Raw genomic sequence first — 23,733 nt, 5'->3', positions numbered from 1 at the left:
GTCCTCTTTGTGCACGACGCAGGCCAGCAAAAAGCCATCACGACACAGATAATTGCACATTTTGGGCCGGTCAATGAATCGTTAATTGCTCGGCGTCAGTGTCGCTGGGAAAGGTTACATTTCCAGTGGCATGTCACCAATTACCACCTTCAGCCGGCTTTGTTCCACCCGAAATATTCAAAGCAAGAAATTCACGCTAAAATGACGAGGGGGGAAAAACACGTGTTGCGGAAAGAGAAGATACGTGTCGTGTCGCACGCCGTCGGCGCCGTACGTCGTCGCTGCCTTGTCCCAATGCGCTCGTGCATCATCCAACGGCTATTGACAACCTTTCGTCTCCTCTTGGTTCCGCCAAAAGTGGCCAAGGATGAATGCGTTAACATCCCCCGCCGTCGCTCTGGCACACAACAAAGCTCCTTGACGCAATGTTAACACACGCCGATGAGGTCAAGTACCCCCCCCCCCCCCCCTCCGAGTTTCTCTCCTGTAAATGACGACTTTGGATGTGAAACAAGCAACATGTCAGAGCGCGTTGAAAGATGGAGGCGTTTGCCGCCATGACAGGCCCTTGAATATTTGGCCCGTTAGGGGCTTATTAGTGAAGAAAATGACCAGATGGTTCAGTGATGGACACAACTGGATGCTACTAATCAGCAGCGTCTGTAGCCGGGGTGTCGAATCATGCGACATGGTAACCCGTGGCAACGGAATAAAAGTTAACATTAGCAAGTCAATCTGCTGTAAACGGGGGATGGCGGGGGGGGTTCTCCTGGTGCTCCTTTTGCCACGGGGAGCATCCACGCAGCCGTTGAATTTCAAATGCTGTACATTTATGCTTCTCTCTTTCCAATGTTGACGACGGGATTGCGCAAATAGTTTCAGGGATATTTGAGACCTACGTACACCGAGACTCAGGCTGAGCCCACCAATTGCACTTTTTCTGCATTTCCCTCCCAAGAGGTTTAATATCAGTCCAATGTTTACTTTTAAGCTGCGTTGATTAGTTTGGATTCCCAAATGTCTCGTCTCTTCTTTACAGAAGCAGAAGTGGTCAAAGTAAAACAGCTTTTGGCATCAGGATTATTGCTGAGGGTCTTTTTTTATTTCTGTGACAGATCAGAAAAAAGGGGTAGTGCATTTCATAACTAACCATAAAAACGTAATACTAAACACAAATACATGAATCACATGATACATACATACATACATACATACATACATACATACATACATTTGCTGCTCACCCACAGAAAAAATATCCTGTGACTGTAAAGTGACCTTGAGAGTTTTGAAAGGCGCATATAAATGACATGTATTATTATTAAAATAACATTTATTATCAGATTGTCATATTAAGATTATTATTATTATATTATGTGTGCGTCACTTCCGGGTTGAGTGAACGCTGGTGCGTGTGGCTTCCACTGCTCACCTGAAGAAAAACTTATCCTGTGGCTGTAAAGTGAGAGCTTTGAAAGGCGCTTATAAATCAAATGTATTATTATTATTATCATTCTCATTCGCTTTATCATCATTATCATTATTAGTAGTAGTAGTAGTATTATTAGTAAAAGTGAGCTAGCTTAATGCTAATGTTCGCTGGAAACAATTAGCATCAATATTATAGTCCAGTCATTCTAAACCTTCAAATAACAGACGATTGGCTCTAATTAGAGCAGAGCTACAATGACTTAAAATATATGTTGATTAGCGAGCTAGCGTTATCCCGTAACTGTATTAGCCCGCCCATCCTCCATGTTGGCCATGTTAGCGCTTTGATACAGCTTCAGCTGTTATTAGCGCACTATATAAATCAATATGGATTGTATTGTATTCACATTTTGTCTGTTGTAAGCTTTCATTGACCCTTAAAAATAAATGATGAGTGTTCTTGGAACAGACTAACAAACTGGAATGCGCTAGTAGAATACTCATACCGTATTTTCAGATGAATATAATTCAACTACACTTTAGTCCCATTACGCACTTTGACGTATTTGATCGTGATGACATTTCTTGATCACCAAATAAATCTGAATAATGTATGCGCACAGCCAGCGCTGGGCTCGACGATACCTTTGAACAACGGGGTCGCGCGATAAAACAGATATCGTCAGCTTTTACGTCGGGTGGGAACAGTGGGACGCCGTGTTATGATCCGTCCCCATTACATTGAGTGCAAGTGCATTGTTATTATTTGTCATCATATGCTAATTACACATCATTAATGTTAGACCTTAATGGCCCCGGGAGTGCGTGATAGGCTGCGAGGCTGAGGTGAATATTTGAGTCAGGGGGAGGAAACGCATGCTAATGAAGCTTACAGCTTTGGCAGATTAAACTGCGGGGGGGGGACAAAAAAGAAAGATCACACCCCTTAAAATAAGCGTTTTGACACACGTAATTGGATGAGACAACAAACTTTTGTTCTATTATCAAGGGGGAAAGTGGGAGGCATCAGACGTAGTGAGCAAATCCCCCCCGCCCTGCACACCCGCTGTAAGCTTTTGCTCCCTGCGTGCCTTCACGCAGTTTAGCCAAATGAAATGTCGCCGGCGCGTTCGAGCTTTCAAGCCACGCTTTGACAGAAGACGGAACGCTGCTTTGGAAGCCGTAGCCCATTGATGCTAGCCATGGGTTAGCGCGCTCGCTAGCCTTGACGCGTTCATGGAAAGCCTTGATGATGCCAAATGGGTTGAAAGCGGCTCACCCTTCCACGTGAACTTGGAGCGCAGCCCCTGAAGTCAAGCCGACATTGGAAATGGCGAACATACGGCTACAAACTCACACACAATCACATCGGACAAATACATCATCGTAAGAATACATTTCATTTCTAAGCGCCTTTCAAAACACTTTACCGTCACAGGATATTTTTTCTACGGGTGAGCAGCAGCAGCCACACGAGCCAGTGTTCACTCAATCACCATCATCAAAATAATCATTGGAATAATATTTACAATAATAATTAGACAAATAAATAAATGAATCAACAAATAAATAAATTTGTAACTAAATATGTAAATAAATAAATAAATACATAAATAAAGGCAGATAAATAAATGAATGGATATATACAAAACAAATTAAATAAATGAATAAAAGACAGAAACATAATTAAAGGCAGACATACAAACAAATAAATAAAGTCGATAAAATAATGAAAGGCCAACAGATAAATAAACAAACAAATAAATAAACAGAGAAACAAATAAAATGTCAATTTGTACCGTTGAGTTTTCACGGCCCTTTTTGTCCCCACTTTGTCTTAATACATCCCTTCAATGAATGACGTATTTTCCAATCTTTTCCATATATAAGTCTCACTGGACTATAAGAAGCATGGTCAGACATTTAGTTGTGTCTTCTGGTGCGTAAAATACAGTGTCAGACCGGCGTCCAGCGCTACGTACGCGCTCGGAGCTTTCACACGTCCGCGACATTTCCGCCGACATTGCGGTAATCATCTTGGCAAGATGGCGCCAAAGCACTCAGGTCAGATATTGGCAGCGACTGTGCGCCTATTAGGAAGGACTAAGTATGCGCATCTGGCCCGTTCTTCCCTAGCCTGGCTGGTTCCTCGGCTAAAATGACAAAGCGACAGCTGGTCCGACACGGCTCCGTGTTTGACCCCCCCCCCAACTCCACGTGTCGTCCTGGGCGGGTCTCTAAAGACACGCGTGGACGTCGGGACACCTGGTGAGAGGCGGCCCACCTCGGAGCCTCGGGTCGAGTTGCGCTTGCACCGGGGTGAGGGATTGTGCTGAGGCGCCTTTGACCCAATAGCACATCTTGACACCTTCAATAACCCAAAAGAGTTGGAAAGTATGTGTGCGGGGGGGTCGAGGGCACGATTGCCCATTTTCAATGCCACTAGAATACAAAAACCCCTTTTTCGCTCAGCAATTTGGACACTACAGTGAAACTTTATTGACATTACAACTGATCGGTGTTATTAAAAAAAAAAAAAGTAGGTAATGGCAGACAACTCCGTTGTAAAATTAAGGAGATTAAAATCGTTTTTTTGCTCTCTGGCAAAACATTCGATTTTCTGCCACCATATTGTATTTTATTTGTGATTGTATTTTATTTATTATTGTACCTATGCTCGTCTCTAACTGCAAAGTGTCCTTGAAAGCTTTGAAAGGTGCTTAAAATGAAATGTATCATTATTATTATTATTAGAAGAAGTTGAAAAACTTTTGTTGATTTGGATTAATGAAAAGCAGCTAGCAGGCGACAGTGAGTGAGGGTATTATCGCCGAGAAAGCACAGCAACTTCACTCGCATATCATCAAGAGGCAACGACATCGACGACCATCACAAAGGTCAATAAAAGCACTTTATTATACAGCACAGTGTATTTCTTTCATTACAATACAATAGCGCATTTATTAGATGTAATGTAAAGTATACTTACCGTAGTTTAAGGCTTATTTCATAGTTAATTATAAAAAAATTATATTTTGATGTTTGTTTTTACTTCTGTCAAAGTAGGTCATTGCTGACAACTCCACGTTAAAATCAGGTGATTTTCAAAGAATAATTAATTGTGCTCATGGCATGACAAAAGACTTTGGGGGAGGGAGGTGGCTTACGAGACAAAAAAAAAAAAAAGGCTGGGAACTATCGTCCTGGTGCAGATAATATTATCATGCTCAAATTCACAATTTCACAAAAATGGTGACCGCCACTATCTGTTGTCATTACATTGTGTTCTCTCGTGTTAGCTAACATTGCATTCCACCGCGCGCTTTCAAAAGCTTCTTGTATCAACTTAGCTTCATCCTGCCCGTCTGAACTCATCAATCCCGCCCCCAACCTCATTTTATTTTCCCGGCCTCGGCCCCAGTTGAAGTATGATAATCAGCTGATTAGCCGGCGAGGTCCTTTTCCCAGAGGTTCCTTTGTGTGCAAAATCCTGCCGCTCAATTGACACGTGGACATCATCAAGCTGATGAAATGCAATTGTCATGAACGAGTGAGGCGGAGCATCTGCACTGGGACCCTGTTACCAAAAAACAAAAAAAAAACAAAAGGAGCCCTTTCCCCTCCTGACATGCTAATGCCCAAAGCTGCGCTCTCCCTACGGGTCTTTCATGGAAATGTGAAAAGATGCATATTCAAACTCTCCCCTTCTGAGGGAGCTGCGTGGACGCTAAAGAGAAGGAAAAAGGGGGAGGAACGAAGAACGAACCTGTGAGGACCAAATGCTAATTCGGAGACAGATTATATTGCATCAAGCGCGGTAATGATCTGACAGTTCATTTGTGAGGAGGGTTCAAGATCCCAGCTTTAATGCTTGGGTGGACGCAGGTGCTCAGCCCGAGCTCCTCAGAGCTGTCAGAGGGAGGCAGAGGCCTGCTGTCAAATTATACCAGTTAAATAAATAAATAAGAATACGCAGAGGCGCCAGCAAATATGAATTTAAGCAATTAATCCATTGGTATTCAACACCTATTTGCAACAGCGTTTCATGAGAGGTGCGCCGGTCATCTCAAAAGTGACATTTGACCTTTCACACGTTCCCCCCCCCCCCCCCAAAAGGTAGTTCGGGAAATATTCTCATTGCAGACATGCAAAAAAAGTCAACGAGAAGCTAATTGTGATAACTAGCCATTAATTCAAGCAACTGACATTTTAGTGAATCTTGATTTATTTTTAGTCATTCAAAACAAGTGGCACGTTTCAGGAAATAGTCATAAGAAGATTGAAAAATTCATTTGTTTCTAGTCAGAGCGAGAACCTCGGGACCCGCTTCATTCATTGAGTGCAGGAATGGTTTTTTTTTTTTTTTTTTTTGTCTTGGTTATTGTGTTGCTTTTGAATGAAATTGCCCGCCACACCTTAATAGTCGTGAGGGTCACAAGTGATCTGCTCGTCCAATTAGAAAGTCTTGCATTGTTCTTAGAGCTGATTAAAAAAAAAAGGGGAAAGGCAATCAATGTGCTGAAGGCATCTCCCCATCAGAAGACCTAATGATGTCTTTCTGGACCACAGCCTTGCACACTGCATAGTAATCTTCTGCTAATTAGCTTTCTAATGCCTCGGCATCAGCACAATTCCGGGGAGGACCGTCAACTTCTTGATTTATCTCCTCGCAGCTCATTGTTATGACTCTTATAGTCCAAGCCAAAGATTATTTTTGTTTGTTTTCTTGCTACGAGTGTTGAGCAACTTTATTTTTGTGATGTTTTGTTCATTTTTCAAATGAATTTGGGCTTGTTAGAAAAGGTTTGGAAAACCGACATTCTTACAATGCTGATCATTTGGAATTGCGCGATTCTCAGTTCGGTGTTTGGGAAAAAAAATGTCCTCGCGGGCCTTGATCTATCGATTGATCGGTGGGATTAGATTGCAAAGGTGTTTCTGAATATCAGGAAAAATATATATTAGGAATATATAAAATATATATTAGGAATATTAGGAAAAATATCAGGAAAAATGAAGAAATGAATCCAAAGGTAGCACAGGCATAATTAAAAATGAGCTATTGCTACGTTCCATTGACGTCACTAATTTGTCTGTGTTAATTTTAAATACAGTTAAATTCACCTTATGAACTTAATTGGTTCGCAGAAAATGTGTGTAAGGCGAAAAGTGTGTCTCCCAAACATTAATTCCCCATAAGAAACCATTAAAAATGAGAATAATCTGTTCCCAGGTCCCCATAAAACATAATTTTCTACGGAATAAGCCTTAAAACTACACAAAATGTACTTTCTTTTATGAATAATAAATGTGCTATTGTATTGTCATTAAAGCAATAAGCTGTACTGTATGATGAAGTCACTTTATTGACCTTTGTGATGGTCGTTGTTGTAGTTGCCTGTTGATGATATCCGAGTGAAGTTGCCACGCTTTCTCGGCGATAATACCCTCACTCACACTGTCCCCTGCTAGCTGCTTTTCGTTAATCCAAATCAACAGAAGTTTTTCAACCTCTTCTATTGCCTGAGACCGTTGCTTAGACGACACAGAAACACCCTTAGCCACACGTAGCAATGGTCGGCTTAGCATATTGGTACTGGGACGCTAAGTCACACAAATGCACACCTCGTTGGTGTTTTTTTGATGATCTCCTTCTTCTGCTTGACCGTAATTTTGTTTTGTGTCCTTTTCGGCTAAACACTAGCCTGTGGTGGGGTCTTTTTCGGTCCCATAATAGCAAAAGTATCTTTGATAACAAGCCACGTATGCACTTAGAGAACGGGTGTGTGGGATTGTAGTCCGCTAGTCATTGTGGCGCTCCGTGCGTTTGCCAAAAACTAGTTTGTATGCCAAGATTCTATTCTCGCGATTTTAATCTTCGTAAAGCGAAAAGTCCGTTAGCCAAAGCGTTCGTAAGCCGAGGTGTCACTGCATTCAGTATAGTATTGAGCACAAACGTTTTAAAGCTCCATTTTGTGCTCACGTGCGGAAGCGTCCCGAGACAAATGCCTGACAACAAAGTCCTACACTGTTAATGCAGTCGGCGTTCCCGCAGCCCGAGAATCTTATTATCGAAGATAGTTGGGCCTCATTAGCTCCTCTATGCATATTAATAAATGGGAACGTATGACAAGAGCCCATTCAAGAGGCAAAAGCGCTCAAAGTAGTCGCCGCGTGGATGTTACGGAGACATAACTCACTGTGTAAATTGCTATCATCGGGTTCCTGGCGGAAGCCTGCTGTTTTCTTTACCCAAAAGCCCCCCCGCCCGCCTTCCTCGCAGACTTTCATTAACCTGCACTCCGTTCAGACGCCATGATGGCTCTAATGATGGCCGACGTTCTTGCGAGGAAATGCGCAGGTTCCCAAAGACTTTTATGGCCAGCCGTCCTGTCGCAGAGTCCGGGCGGGCCGGGGGTCAAAGAAGATCCAGATAAAAGGAGGTGCGCTAATCTCCCGAAAGCATTGAAGCTAGCTTTGTAGATTTAGCCGGATTAATGTTGCTCGCGACTGCTTTGGGTGTCAGCCCTGAAGTTTGGTGGCGCAAGACTTGAAAGGAGAGCAAATTCAATACTTGTCATCTACTTTATCCAGGTTGCAAGAGGACAACAGAAGGAGGACAAAGTACTCAAAATTGCTACTCGATTCAAAGAAAGACCATTTTATTCTGCTTGTTCTTTTGGAATAAAAATACAAAACCGCATGTAAAAACAATTAAAAACAGAGTTGCTTTTAACTGCTATATCAACATTCAATGCAGCGTAAGAAATCTTAGACTCTCTTCTTTCATCAGGAAGAAAGAGTTAATTCCTAAGTTATATGGCCCTGGAGTTATATAAGCTTGAAATGAGGGCGGCTGTCGAAAATACAATGCAATACATACAGATTGGTTCATATAGCACTTTAACAACAGCTGGAACAAAGCGCTAACATGGAAAAAAGGGAAATACTGCCCCTTGTGGCAAAGAAAAAAACATTGCCGGAGGCCACGGCCAGGGATTTATCGGCACCCAAGCATGGAAAAACAAAACCTGAACCAATTCGGGAATGGCGCTCTGTGTCATATTTTCAATTCCTGAATAAATTCGTGAATGACGCTAGGGAAAATGAAAACCGTCGCTTGGGAATCAAATGCAACTTTTTCACCATCAAACTATCTTGTGGGCTTACTCGGAGAATGAAAGGACGAGAAGATTGTGGAAAAAGTGAAAGGCTTCTCTTAGCATTGCCGACTCGTAGCGTAGCTAATAGCCGAGGTAAGAACCTCGTTTGGCAGGTGCCGTCTGCTGTCAAAGCTGGAGGGAAGTTCTGCTACGGTATAACATCTCTGCAAATTCATCTGGACTTGTCAGTTGGCGAGCTGACAGCCAGAAGGTGGACACCTACGAAGCTCTCTGACAATCAACAAATACTTGCGAAAAGTTTGACGTTTGGAAAAGAGACCTTGCAGTTTTTTATTGACGCAAAATTGCAATGTTCGATGATAAGTGGTCCAAAAAGAAAGAAAATGACACACGCACGCTGGATGCAATTAGCTTTGCTTGTTGCTAACGGAAAGCCTAGCTTCCCCTCCTTCTATTACTGCTGGCGTTAACTCATTCACTGCCATTCCAGAATTTATTCTGGAATTGAAATTAGGACATGGAGCGCCATTCCCGAATGTGTTTAGGTTTTTGTTTTCCTTGCCGTGGGCGTCCCGATAAAGCACTAGTCAGACCTCTGGGAATGTTTTTTTTACCTTCCGCGAGGGAGCAGCATTTGTCTTCTTTTGTCCAGCTTAGCCCTTTGTAACGGCTTCTTTCAGCTGTTGTTAAAGTGCTGTATAAAACAATATTTTGGAAATCCACCCCCATTTCAAGCTCAGATAACTCTTGTTTCTGTTGAAAGAAGAGAGTCTAAGGTTTCTTATGCTGCGTTGAACGTTTATGTCTTCTAAAACTCAATATGGTGTGGGTCCTGCAATTTGAGTGAAAATGACAAAAACCCTGGCACTTTCCTTTCTCAGTCAGTGATTCTGATATTTTTAGGCTTATACATACAGCCCATCTTTTAGTGGTCAGAATGGAAGCATTCAATACATCCTTGGTGTACTGAGTGAGATGTCGGCACTGTGACGTTATTCGGTGTAACTAAAAATAGAAGCAAGTATCACTTCCTCCAGGAGGCAGAAAAAACTCTGATTTTTGCCCTCTTGCTTTTACCACTTGTATTTTATTTTTGCTTCTGCATTGGCATTATTAGCATTGTCTGCTCTCGGGGAAAATAATGTGCCCTCATTCAGTCACAGTGAAGAAGAAGAAGAAGAAGAGCATTTGACTACAATGCTCTATTATTGGCTATAATAGGGCTGAAAGCGACTCTCAGGAGAGACTTTGTTGAACTGGAAATGTCTGCTTTTCATCACAGCGCCGGAGCAGCTAGCTAGCACCAGCGCCCCGGGATAACGTGCACTCACGCACCTCTTCATTGCTGCACGGAATGCCGTTTTTTTGCTGCCGTGAAGTGTTGCGCAAAGTACGCCGAGCTGCTCAACAGAGAGGAAAGTTGACGATCTGAAAAGGACATTTCATGGAATTTATAACCATCCCGTATGAGGGGAAATTGTGGCTATGGCGGCCAACCAATGCTCATTAGGGTTTCCTATGACTGCAGTATTTTCAGCATAGTAGCCAAATTATACAAAATACAATTCACCATCACGCTGAATGTTCGTTGTGATCCGACATTTGTTTCTGCTCAACCGGCCCAAAAATTCCCATCTTGGGCCCCTGGAACAAAATGAGACCCAAAGTGTGTTGCTTCCATGTCGTCGTCTTGGTTTTCAAGCCGAGTGTTGTGTTGAAATGACTTTGGTGGCACACGGTATTACGTAACTGAGATGAGTGGTTTGAATTGTGTACAAACATCTTATTCCCCCCACCACTTACAAACAAACAGCAAAAAATACATACATACAGTGACACCTTGGCTTACGAACTTAATTGTTTCACAGACAGTGTCTAAGGCCAAAAGTGTGTATCCCAAAAATTAATTTCCCATAGGAAACCATTCAAATGAGAATAATCCGTTCCCAAGTCCCCGTAAAACATCATTTTCTACTAAATAAGCCTTAAAAGTATACAAAATAGACCTTATTGTATGTATAATAACGTGCTATGGTATTATAATGTAAGCAATAAATTGGCCGTAGGTCTAAACGGGAGTGTGTATGTTGACCCAATCAGCGACGTTTTGGCTGGTCATGTTGGCATCGCTGCCGTTCTTTTCTTCATCCAGCCTCGCTTTGACAAGAACATCATTGTCTACCAACATCCCCGATGCCCTCTTTGGACACGAACCCCACCTCCCCTTGGCCAAACCACGCTGAGCCTCCACTTTGCACCCCCCTGCCAGGACCCCTCTCGCCGCTCGGTCCAGGGCCCGGCTGTCAGGCCGCTGCGATTTCCTCCGGGCCATCAGGTGGGCTGCTGCTAACTAGCCAAGCCTGAGACAGGGTGACCTCAAACCTCAACATGATGGCTCTGAATCAACAATGCCGAAACAGGGAGGGAGAGAAAACAAACAACAACCACCGTCTGCGACAAAACTGCATCTCAAAGTGGATTTTGTTGTTGTTCCGGGGGTGAGTCTTTCACTCATTCACTGCCAGACGTGCACACACGTGTGTGTTTTTGTCATTGTCACTCAAATTCCAGGACCCACAGAATATCGACTTTTATAAACAGTCAGTGCAGTGTTAGAAACCTTAAACACTCTTATTTCATCAGAAACCTAGAGTTAATTCCCAAGTTATATGAGTCTGGAGTTATATGAGCTTGAAATGAGGGCGTCTGTATGCAATAGGTACAAATTGGTTTATATAGCGCAGCTAAAGCTGGAACAAAGCGCTAACATTGAGCGCAAAGGAGATTCTGTTTTTTGATTTGATTAATCTCCATTAGTCATGCTTTTAAATGTATTTTGATATATTATTGATATATTATCCTTCTACATTGCACCGTCAAATCAGATTAATCACGATTAGTGTGATTAATCATGCGACCCTATTGGAAGGGCTAATTCTCCTTGCCTATTGGTCCTAACGTGATGATGACTTTCAGGGTGCGACTCTGTTGCTTCAGGGAACCTTGTCACAAAATATTGATCAGCTAACCACTGCGCTGCGGCTCTATTTTGTTAGCGCTGAGCTAGTGACCAAACCTATATATCTTCGGCTATCTCTTTCCTCTCTTTCCGTCTGTTTCAAACTTTTCCTCTCCCGCTATTCCCCCGCCCCCCCTTGGCCCCGCTGGCCTCCATCATATCTGAAATGCGCTTACAGCAGTGGGCGTCTTTTGCTTGAGAGCTCTTTGCCTGATGCTTCCATCAGAGGAGAGCGAGTCTCACAGATGCACTGCTTAACAATGGCATCCCTTGCTCCCATCAGAGGGTGGGGGGGGGGGGGGTTGCGGAGCTGCACCCCGCAGAATCAGGGAGGGGCAGGTCCCCTGTGATTGGCGAGAAGTGAACACGGATGCCAGCTTCCATCTGCCACGATAGCCTATCTCTGAACCTTCAATCTGTTAAAAGCCTTGGTGGCGACTTGAAGGCTCCAGGAGATTTGGCGCGCTGAACACATTTGACAACAGGCATTATCACTGCGAAAAACACCATCAATGTGTTAATTGTGGCTGGAGATGTAAGCTGTCACTTCTCATCTCATTTAACACTTGCCTCGCCAAATTGTTTGCCCGCCTTTCGGAAAAGCATATGGGAATGTTTGGGCCTGCAGGCCAATCCTCCAATGAAGCCAAACATGCCCCCGCTGCACTTGTCACTGAGGGGACGAGCCCACGCTAAAAAAAGTCAACAAATCGTCATTACAATGAGCATTTAGCATCAAACGACACAAGGAACATAAATATATAAATAAAGACGTTTCTTGATACAGACAGACACCCCCCTACTGACAAAAATGGTACATACAAACATTTTTGCTCTCTCTAACATATGTAGTATTGTCTCCTGTTGTACATGTACATCTCTTTATAGAGCATTTATTTTACTCAATGTTTATTTAGCATACTTATATACATTTTAAACATACTTACATAAGCCTTAAACATACATTCAACTTAAGAACAAATTCACCTTACGAACGACCGCTCTCGTTCGTAAGTTGGGGAACATCTTTACTTGAAAAGTACAAAATATTTTTGATGCGTCCTGCAAAAATACTTGAAATCATCTTCCGCCCTAACCCTAAAACAAAAAAAATGTGCCTTATACTCATCTCTACAATTCCATACGTGACACCATACGTCTTTAGTTTCAAATTTTGCCGATATTATTAAGTTATAAAACAATGAATATAGCATATTTTCCAGTGTATAAAACGCAACCTTGATTTTCTTCCAGAGATGACCCTGCGCCTTATACGCAGATGCGCCTTATATGTGAAGTCGTTTTGAGCCACAACAGATCTCGCAAGTACTGTCAGTACCACCGACTCCTTTCGAAGTTGTGCAGCCTCTACTGTGGCGCGCCTTATATTTGGAAAACCTTTTATAGATTGATATATTATATTTGGATTTTTTTTTCTTATTGTCTGGTGCGCTGGTGCGCTTCATATATGTAAAAATGTGCAAATACACCATTGATTGTGCGCCTCGTACACTGGTCTGCCTTATACTCCGGAAAAGATGTTATTTTCAAATATATGATCTGAATCACCTTCACCCAGTAAGAATGTATAAAAACACACAAGGGATTTTTCTGTGGCACTATGGGCTCCGTGATTTTTGCAATAAAACAGTCATTTGGGAATCGAAATATATATATATATATATATATACACAACCTCGGCGTGGAAACATCAGAAAAGAAGTAGAATTGTATTAGTTCCTACACCCTCATTTCATTGTCCATATATCCAATAATATTGAAGACTATTTCTAGCCAAGTCTGAACAAAATATTGGACACATTTCCAAATCCAACTTGACATTGCCTGAAAAGCATGTAAAAAGCCCATCCTCCTTAACGAAATGGACTTAGCGCTATTATTCATGTAGCATTTGTTAACGCCCCCTAAGCGTAGCCCTCCTGGAAATGTCAAGGTTCTTATTTGAACTAATTGATTATCTTCTATCAAAGCACCTTATTATTTGTGAGTTGTAGCAATCAGCCCTATTATTTGCAGCCTTTCCCTTGACGGGCCTTTTAATGGTGATGCTTGCTTTAACCCCCAGGCCTTGCTAATAGGATTTAGCAGCAGGTGACTGCTAACGCACACACATCCCCCCCCCCCCCCCCCCTCAATAACCCCGTCAAGGCCCGAGGGAATATCCGGCCCTCCCACTGCCTGCTTGGAGGAAAAGCCACACAAATGCAGCTCCCTTCTGAGCGATCTGGAAAGAAGTGCAGCCTCGCCGACGGTGCTTCCGTATTGGTCGGATTTGGTGGCGTTAGATTACACGCAGCAACAGCGCTAGCGTATGCAAATACCGCCAAAACACACACACGGCGCCATCTTGGGCATGACAGACGACGGCCAGACGAAAAGGCCGTGGCCTCTTTACTCGGTCTTGCCTGGTGACAGGAACGGCGTTCGTTACTCGCCGTACGCTTTGTAAATGTTTCCAAGTGTCTGTTTTAGAGGTTTACTTCACTGAAATACACGTGCCTCGAGTTTATACTTGATCCATGAACATAAAATCGTAAAGGTGAGAAAAAATGTCTATCTCAAATCATCCATCCCCACTGAAATCAATGGAAAGGCCATTAATCCGTTCTAACGTCTCTACCAAAATCTCCCAAGAATGGGATGCTGTCTCTTAAGATGATTTAAAACTCTTTTTTGAAATTGGAGAGAAATTAGAATGTCCAGTGCCAGACATGTGCAAAAATGTGTCCACTCCAGTGTCAGTGCGCCCCCATTTCAAACTCAGATAACTCCAGACCCACATAACTTATGAATTAACTCTTTTTACCTGGTGAAAGAAGAGAGTCTAAGGTTTCTTACGCTGCATTGAATGTTTATGTAGTCCTAAATGTCAATATTCTGTGGGTCCTGGCAATTTGAGTGAAAATGACAAAAACCCTGGCACTTGAGCAGACACATTTTTGGACATCGTCTGGCAGTGAATGAGTTAATTGTTGAGCCCGAACATACGTAGCCTTATTTGCTATGGTGCGATTGCCTACGAGAAGGTGTGTTGCGCTGGTTCCAAAGGACTAATTGTCAGATTTCCTCGGTAATGGCATCATTTGCTGCTCCGACGGTGGTCGGGGGGGCCAACCTGGAGTGCGTGTGGCTGTCAGGTGAGGCCTGCGTTTCATTAAAGCAGACCCTGTCCATCAAGATGAGAGCCATTAACCGAGGCAGGGCCATTCTCGGGGCTTTTAGCACTTTATTTGCTGTCCATCGTTCCACTGTCTGCAGACAGCGGCGGTAGGGGCCATCCATTTCCCCCCCATCGCCGACATTGATGGGGAGGGAGGAGCTCGGCAAGACCGGGCGGCGGGCGGCGGCATTGCCTGGGAGGGAAAGTCAGAGCCGATACCAGAAGAGCAGGGGAGGGGAGCGAATGTGTTTGTTAGCCTGGTAATTAAGGATGGAGTGGCTTCCATGCGGCGTGGGCAGGCAGGATCAAGCAAATTACTCTTTGTGAGTCTTTGTGAGGAAATGCTCTTTCTCTTTCTCTTTTTGTTCATTCTCAAGGGAGCTCATCATCTTCTCTAAGAGTCAGGGTGGGATTTTGGAGCCTCTCTTCCCTGCACTTTCTCCTTGCTCCTTTCTGTCTTGGCTCTCATACCCCCTCCAGCCACCTTTTTGACACCTCTCCTTAAAGGCATCTCATAATTGACCACTTTTTGGAAATGTAGTACTTTTGAATATTAGCTCCGGTATTAACGTTGTTTGTTGTTAAGTGGATAAGAACAGATTGATTGCATTTCCATTCATTTAAATGGGAAAAGACGATTTGAAAGCAGTCTGTTCCGAGGGGGAGGGCTCGGCGACGCGCAGTCCCTCTGAACGTCACGGCCAAAGGCAGCACGAGAACACGAAAAGTACCCAAAGCACGCTGGGTAATTAGCCGTTACGCTGCTTGTCGATACAGAGATAATTTGGCCAATGGTGAACGACGGCGCCGTCCACGTCCGGGCTTTGGGGATGAGCAAGGAGAGATCCGGCTGCGGCGGGCGTCTGGCGGGCCCATGAATCACTCGGCAGGGCGAGTCGAGCACCGAGAGCCAATGTGCGAGCGCACAAATAAACACCTTGTCTCCCCTCGCCGCAGCGGGCGGGAAATGGCTATTAAAGGGCTGCCGTTACGGAGCCGCCAGTGGAAAAAGCCTCGTTACCTTCACCGGCAAATGAATGACATTGGGAATGAGCTGAGGAAGAAAAGTCACAGCGACGGAAAAGGGAAGAGGGGGAGGGGCTTTGTCACTCTCGCCCCAATTTGGCTCATTTGCAATTTCGTGTGTGGCAACAAACCGCGAAAAGCTTTCTTCAGCCGTCACCTGTACTTCTTTAAATGTGTCGGACGTTTCGCTGCTCATCCGAAAAGCTTCGTCGGCCAAATCACATTTTGCTGGTAGCTCTGGCCCTATATACCCTGCTTAGCTAGGTCCCTGCTCTAAGGTTGGGGGGGAGCAGAGGACCATTCCCTGAAGCTAACCTGATTACTACTTTTGTCCTGACTGATTATGTTCTATGACTGGCCCTGATTGCCCCATAAGCAAAGGTCTTGTGGAAGGGGAAAAATTGCCAGATGTCTGACCCATGCTTTATTGGCACCCAAGCATGAAAAAAAACAACAAAACCCAAACAAATTCGGGAATAGTGCTCTTCATCATATTTTCAATTCCCGAATAAATTTGTGAATGTCAGTGAATGAGTGACGAAAGCTAACGGAAATTTCCACTCGATAACAACTAGAAGAAGTGCCTTTGTTTCTCCGCACCGGCAATGAACAATTCACCTCATCATCTTTCTTCTTCAAACATGTTTACACAATCAAATCAAGCGACCTGTTATCATATTGACCTGAATTTTCAGTCGCAGCTTGGCTCTCTCTCTCTCGTGGCGAGAAGACGTTTTGAGTATTCCTCCGGGCTCCGTTTCCTCATCCGCCATCTAGAAAGGGAATTTGAACACGTTATGTCGGCCGTTTTCCCTGCAAGGATTTTTTTTCTTTTCCCCCCGTGCTTTAAATGTCCCATTTCTCCTCTTCTCTCTCTCTTCACAGAGAAGCATCCAAATGCCCTTTTAATTAGTTTGTCCTTGCTAGCCTATCGATAGGCCACTGGTAATCACTCAAGAGGACTAATGACTCCTAATTGAATCGCTTTACAGTCAAACGCAGGTGATCTTTTTACCGCTAACCAGACGCGAACAGTTTTGGAAGAAAAACAAAAAATCCGAAAATATTTATCTCTAGCGGCTCTTCTAATTCAGCAAAAGGCCTGGAGTAGCAGTACACGCCGCTGTCAGATCATGCTCTTTCAAATCGCACAACGAATGGATGGCGGATCATTAAAATCTCAGTAGCTATTGATTTGCTCTTTTCAGATTGTCAAGGAGAAATCTAATCATAATAGAGCAACGGAGCGCCATATCTGCCTCAAACGCAGATCATTATTCACACCACTAAAACGAGGCGTTTCGTGATGAGTTGCTAGCCATTAGCCAAGAACGCTAGTAACAGTTGTCTAGCTGCTAGCCATTAGCCAAAAACGCTAGTAACAGGCAACGTATTATCCAACGTCAACGTTGATTAATTTGAGTTTCATTAACATCCATAAATGGTGATTAAACACAATTTTATGGTGATGTTGTTGTCTAGCCGCTAGCCATTAGCCCAGAATGCTAGTCATAGTTGTCTATCTGCTAGCCATTAGCCAAAAATGCTAGTAACAGGCAACGTATTATCCAATGTCAACGTTGATTAATTTGAGTTTAATTAACATCCATAAATGGTGATTAAACACAATTTTATGGTGATGTTGTTGTCTAGCCATTAGCCCGGAATGCTAGTAATAGTTGTCTAGCTGCTAGTCATTAGCTACAAACGCTATGTATCAGGCAACGTATTATCCAATGCCAACGTTGATGAATGTGGTTTTGTTTTAGCGTCCAATGCAGAGATGATGAGCGCAGGTGGCTTGTTAGTCTTCTAATGGCCGTCATGAACAAGTCCGCAGTGGAGCACCTCGAAAAGGAGGCGTCTGATTCTTCATTTGCATGACGATAATATCAAACAAAAAGGGATGGAGTGCTGCGAAAGGCTCGCCCAGTGTGCAGCAGGCCTTTTCTCCAATTCATTATGTGCCTTAAGCTTGAGTTATCCTCTCCTTGGTGCGGCGGATGAATGTTATTAAAAGCATAGCTGTCTGACATAACTCGAATGAAAAATAGGATTTTTCTGAAGGTTATGTTGCCAGCTAGCTTCATTGCTTCCCCCCCCTACCCCAGTACAGGCCAATGTAATTCCCCATCTCTTGATAGATCTTTTTTTGTTCTTCATGCGTGTGGCTTTGTGTGGTGGAGCCTCATCATAAAGAGACCTTTATTATCCGTCTTTCGAGATACTCAACAAAAGGGCGAGAGTGGACTTTTTGGCACTTGTGAAAAACTGCATCGACGCCGCCATGCCGCTTTAATTGGCGTTGCGGTGATACTGGCGTAGTTATGTTTTAAAGGACAACCGACACCATTTATTTGTTTCCGAACTGACATCAGAAAAACGTTTTATAGCATCTAAAATATCCAAAACACGCAGGCTGATATTTTTAGTCAACGGCAAAACCACCACCAAGAAAAATGACTTAAGGTGTCCCAAAACTGCCACGAAATGAGCTCGGATGGCGAGATTCAGAGAGTGCCGCCCCCTTGTGCGTGACGTCACGCCAGAATACTCATTCACACACTGCCTTGCTCCAGAATCAAAACAATGGCTTCCGAGAGTTCAGAGATTTCTTGTGATGAATATGATTCAAATAGTTCTGAAGAGGAAAGCATCAATGTTTGATTCAAATCGATGAAAGAAGTCCTTCCGTATCAATTGGAGCCGTCTGGACGGCAACGTAGCGCCCAGAAAATGCACAAGATGGCGCACAAGCTCCGTTGGAAAGGGGCTGATTTGTCCGCTGGGAATTTGTGTTTGTGTCAATTGGCTGTGACACACAACGATTCACATTTGCGTTATTCATGTCGTTTTCCTTCTAATTTCGCCATCAACACGCCGTTTTCAGACGGAAAAAAAGTACCCAAAATGCATTGTGTGTTGCTTTTTCGGTCAGGGGCATTCCCTCCGTGACGTCACTTAGGGCATCGTCATCAACTCGAAAACAAGACTTCATGAATATTCAGCACGAGTCTTAAAAGGTCAAATGTCGCGACGTGCGCTGGAATCTTTGTCAAATGCGCTCAGTAGAAGTAAGTCATTTGAAGTGATTTTACCAATTCTGGACGGAACTTGTCCGGAGGGAGGCGTCGGTTGTCCTTTAAACCAAAGCAACGTCGACAGCGTGATGGTGACGGTGAGGGACGACTGCTCCTCGTGAGGGTCAGATTGCACTTTTCAGATCTGTGTCAGAGGTGGCAGGTCACGCCAACCCCTCCTGACGCTTTCCAGCTCTGGTCAGCCTTGCCTCCGTCCCCCCACCTCGCCCGCCTCGCCCGTTTGGCCCCTTCAGTCCCTAACAGCCCGATCAGAGCCGCATGGGAGCTTTGTGACAGCCGCGCTAGATCGCAGCTCAACTTTTTTTTCCACTTGTATTCAAGCGCGCGCTTGTCGGCAAAGTCGCCACGTCAACATCTTTTTAGAGGTTCATGACTGGTTTCATCAGCGGGGAGGGCAAGGCACGCACGTATTAGCCATGCTGCAAATTCTAAACTTCAGCAAAATACGTGCCGGGTCCTCGTGGTGACAATTTATTACCCTCACCGCCCTCCTCTACTTTCTCTTTCACTGAACACCAACGTGCCACAAGACTGTTTTGATCAGACTATCCGCCCATCTGATCTGATCGTTGCAAAACGTTTTTTTGAACGGCAATTATGAATGCAGATTGGCTTTAATTTTCAAGCGACATCATAACCACTGGAGCAAAACCGCTAGCTAAAACATCACATTTGAGTTAGCCTGCTTTGTTAGAAAATTATCAGTCGGAATTACATCTGTGTTCGTTTTCACCGATCATATTTTTCAAGTAGTCCGACACTTGCTAGCTAATTAATCTTGGCCTCTCGCTTAGCGCCTAGCTGCTAGCCATTAGCCAAGAACGCTAGTACCAGGCAACGTATTATCCAATTTCAACGTTGATTAATTTCAATTTGTTTTTGCGTCTTTAAATGGCGATTTAACACGATTTCATGATGACATCGTTGTCTAGCTGCTAGCCATTAGCCAAGAATGCTAGTAATAGGCAACATATTATCCAATGTGAACTTTGCATTTTTTTAGCGTCCTTAAATGGCGATTAAACAGGATTTCATGATGACGTTGTTGTCTAGTTGCTAGCTATTAGCCAAGAACGCTACTCACAGTAGCCCCTCAGGCTAACTACGGGGACGTCATAATAAATAATTTTTAGAAAAGACAAAACAACTTTGCAAACTTCCCTTCGGAATGGATGACCAACTCATTGAGTAGAATAGCAATGCATTTCAATTACAATGCATTTTTTTTTAATATCACAGATAGTTCTACGTAACATGTACTTGCAGATAGTTCTTTAAAAACCACATTTTGAAAAATAAAGACAACAATAATCTGCTGGCGGTGTTCTGACGCTGACTGCTTTGTTGAAATTTTGGCATCCGAACTCTGGCACGCAATGCTGAAGGGCCGCGTTCAGAAAATATATACTTATGCTCCCAACACTTTTTTTTTGGGTGGGGGCAAATGGCCACTTTTTTTCATTTTCTGACTGGTAAGTGTTTGATAGCTGTTAAAAAAAAGAATTTGGGGTGCGGGGTAGACGTGTACCTATCGTCTTTGTTGTGCGGCAACGCGGGTTTGTTAGCGGCGAATCTCCGTGTCAGATTATGCCACAGCATCCATTTGACTTTCATGAAGTGTTTACGCTTCACAAATTGTGGCTGGCAGTGGCTTCTCTCCTGTTCAAAGGCTTTTACATATGTTGTGGATTTCAGAATTGCTGCCCCAGTTATTGCGATCATTTTAACAAAAAGAAGAAGAAAAAAAACAACAACGTCAGACGTGGGGGCTTGTGATTTCACATTTTGTTCTATTTATGTCTTTTTTGCTCTTACAGTCCAGCATATTTTTTTTCTGGGACAAAATCACTCAATAGTTTATGTTCACTGAAGTATTTTACTCTTTTTATTTCTAGTATTTGTAAAATTGATTGATTTATGTATTTATTATTTGTTTTCTTTTTTTTTGGTCTGCTCGTTTATTAATTTTTTGACGATTCCAGTGAAGCGCGCGGCGTCCATTTTCAACATGCAATTCATGGAACAAATTCCACAATGAAGATTTCTCTGTATTTTTCCTAACTCGCCATCTCGGCAAGCACATTTAAGTCTAATGATGTACACAAAGCCCCGTCGTGATGTGTTTGATGTGAACAAAATGACTTAACACCTGGGCTCTCGTTAGTGAGGGAACGTCTGATGTCGGGATCACCAACAGTATCCTTGAGGGATGAAGCAAGTACGTGCGCAGGGGAAAAAAAAAGTCCTGTTCAAAGATGACCCATGACTGGCTTAACGTTTATTGACAATTGTTCAAGCTTTAGTCCCTCCCACATCCCCTTTTTTTGTCTTCCTCAACATCACCGGCATTGCAACAAAAGCCTCCCTAATAGGGCTTTCATGAAGGATTACAAAGTCTCCATTACAAAACAAATTAAGCGTGCGCTTATCTTAACATAACGGTGGAACGGCGTTACAAGCAAAGTTTGAGCCGTTAGATGGCTGAAAAACGTATTACAGCTTAGCGCTGAGGTAGCACTTTGCTATTGATTTTACGATAGCTAGGTATGATGATTTATGGAGTGCTTGTGTCAGTATAACAAGCTGAAGGACACACAATATCATCTCCAACATCATTAAAATTCAGAGGTCTCCAGAGCTAGTTCATCAAGTACTGTTCACCACCTTGGAATTTCATGCACGCGCGCTCTCGCGCACACACAGACACAAAGCGTCAGAAATAACCAGATATAGCATGTAGCATGAATTGTCTGCTTGATCAGTTCATCAATGCGCGCCTTCGCTTTATTGAGGATTTTTAAAGCGCTCATTTGTATTGGGTTTTATAATATTCAGCCGTTTACTTGGAGACTGGTTGGCATGTTTTTCTTTCATTCTTTTCTGTTGTGATGTATTTGTTTTTTTCTGTCCATTTATTTATTTGTTTATTTATATAGGTAGGTCGGGGGCCTTGAAAGTGCTTGCTTCAAGCTGTTTATTTTTTTTATTTGTGGTTGAAGTTGAAACAAAACAGAGAAAGCTCCACTAAAGAATATTGCAAGCTTAATGCTAACACCCAGTACAAAATCCCAAAGCTAAGCTAACGAAATTAGCATTGATGTTACACCAGTCACAACCTAAAAATGGGAAGTCAAGTCCCACGTTTTATATTATATATTATTTGAAATGTGAATATTTTGAGTTACAAGACTGTCACAGATAAAAATACTGTACAAACACATTTGAATTTAGCATTGTGGGACTTCATTTTGGTCCTACTTTGTGACACAATATGCCAGGTGGCTGTACTGGAAAAGATTCCGTGTTAGCGCCAGGAGAGGATATTGATATATGCCTTTGAGTAATTTGGTGTGTTGATGCTTCGACAAGTTTGATAAAGCAGCTGTTTGAAGATTTATAATTACCACAATAGCAACAGCATGATATTTTATGCTAACTCTGTCAATGGCGTTTGGCGTTGTTAGCATTAAGCTAGCTAGCAACCCGGTTTGGTTGTCCATTTTTGATGTTAAAATATAGAATGTTTATTTTTCTTGCGTTTCAAGTGTCAGTTTTTCAGGAAATGTCAACTGGGGGTGGAATTGAGGTTGGCCGCGGTGCCTCTTGGAGAACTGAGAGAACAGGTGTTGAGGAATACTTTTCAATGTGAAGCAAGCGTGTGGGAGGGATGCAACGATTGGCAAAATGTTTGCACGTTGAAGCTATTTTTTTCTCATTTGACGTGCTTTCCTACAGCATGCTTATGTTGTGATTTGCGTCTAAGTCCGGTTAATGCGTGTATCAATGGCACAGCAGTTCAGTTCAAAAGGTCTCTCGATAACACCGCCAAGTGCTTCTCTGCGTGAAGTAGCAGAGCAGCAGATTTGCTTGAAATCAAAATCGGTGGTACACTAGAGCCCCCTTTGGACAAGCTTCGGTATCGCCCACTGCTGCTTAACGAGCCCCGCTTGGATGATTTGGCCAAATGCTTGTCATTATCTGACTGCTCTTCCCATTGTTTCTTAGCCATTTTACAATTAACGCTCTGCTCATCTTCAGTGTGCGTATTTAGTTGTCGGGTGAAATGACATGTGACTGGTTTTCCAAATGTTGGCCAAATTTCACATCCTTTCTATAATGTTGCAATAAATGAACAAGCCTTTTTAAGAAATCTATTTGTTGTATTCATGAAGATTGCAGCTTTTTCCAACTGAACTCCTGTTCACGCAATTTTCAGTCTTCCATGAAAATCGTGTATTTTTCAAGAATGCGTGAAGTGACATGACAGAGTTGAAATTGCATTGTGAACATTTCATATCAAGCAAAAACAACCATGCGCATTTGAATACATTTTTTGGTTGGTTTGTTTGTTTGTTTTGCTTACCGCATTTTAGCCAGTAGGACGCATGTAAACTTCCGGACCTTGTTTTGCAGATTCCTCTGGATCTCCCCCTCCTCTTCTTCCTCTTCAAGGATGCCAGATTCTCTCCATCGTCTCCTCCAGGCATGACGTCTCACCCGGCAGGGCAGGGGTGTGTGCACGGACATGCTGGGGCGCTGGCGACGTACTCCATCTGCTTGTGAGTAATGCAAAGTACATGTACAGGCAACATACACAGCCATCCAAAACACACACACACACACGTAGGAAGGAGAAGATGGGTTGGAGATGACGCGAGGCGAGGCGAGGCGAGGCGAGGGGGGCACTCCCGCTGTGACTTGGCGCACCCCGCTGGACAGCTGGAGACTGAGGGAGAGGAGCTTCTGCCAAAACGGCCTGACAGAGGATGGGGGGGGGGATTAGGGGGTGCACGGCAGGTGCAAGGCTGAGCCAGGCCTGAGGTGGCTCCCATACCTGCAGCTGATCAGCGG

At 43.4% G+C, this 23,733-nt stretch overlaps 1 long non-coding RNA gene across 1 annotated transcript in view; it reads left to right on the top strand.

The window, feature by feature from the left end:
- LOC148894196 (uncharacterized) overlaps positions 1–23,424 on the top strand; it is a 60,782-nt gene extending 37,358 nt beyond the window's left edge. The window contains exon 4 of the long non-coding RNA XR_016115822.1: positions 23,296–23,424. This is a non-coding gene — a long non-coding RNA (uncharacterized LOC148894196). The remainder of the gene's footprint in view (positions 1–23,295) is intronic.
- Positions 23,425–23,733: the final 309 nt, after the last annotated feature.

The sequence above is a fragment of the Hippocampus bargibanti genome, linkage group LG08 (genome assembly GCF_051943395.1).
Source record: "Hippocampus bargibanti isolate YZ-2025 linkage group LG08, ASM5194339v1, whole genome shotgun sequence".
NCBI lineage: Eukaryota > Metazoa > Chordata > Actinopteri > Syngnathiformes > Syngnathidae > Hippocampus > Hippocampus bargibanti.
The sequence above is the reverse complement of the archived record's forward strand: the minus strand, read 5'-3'. Positions and strand labels throughout refer to the sequence as shown.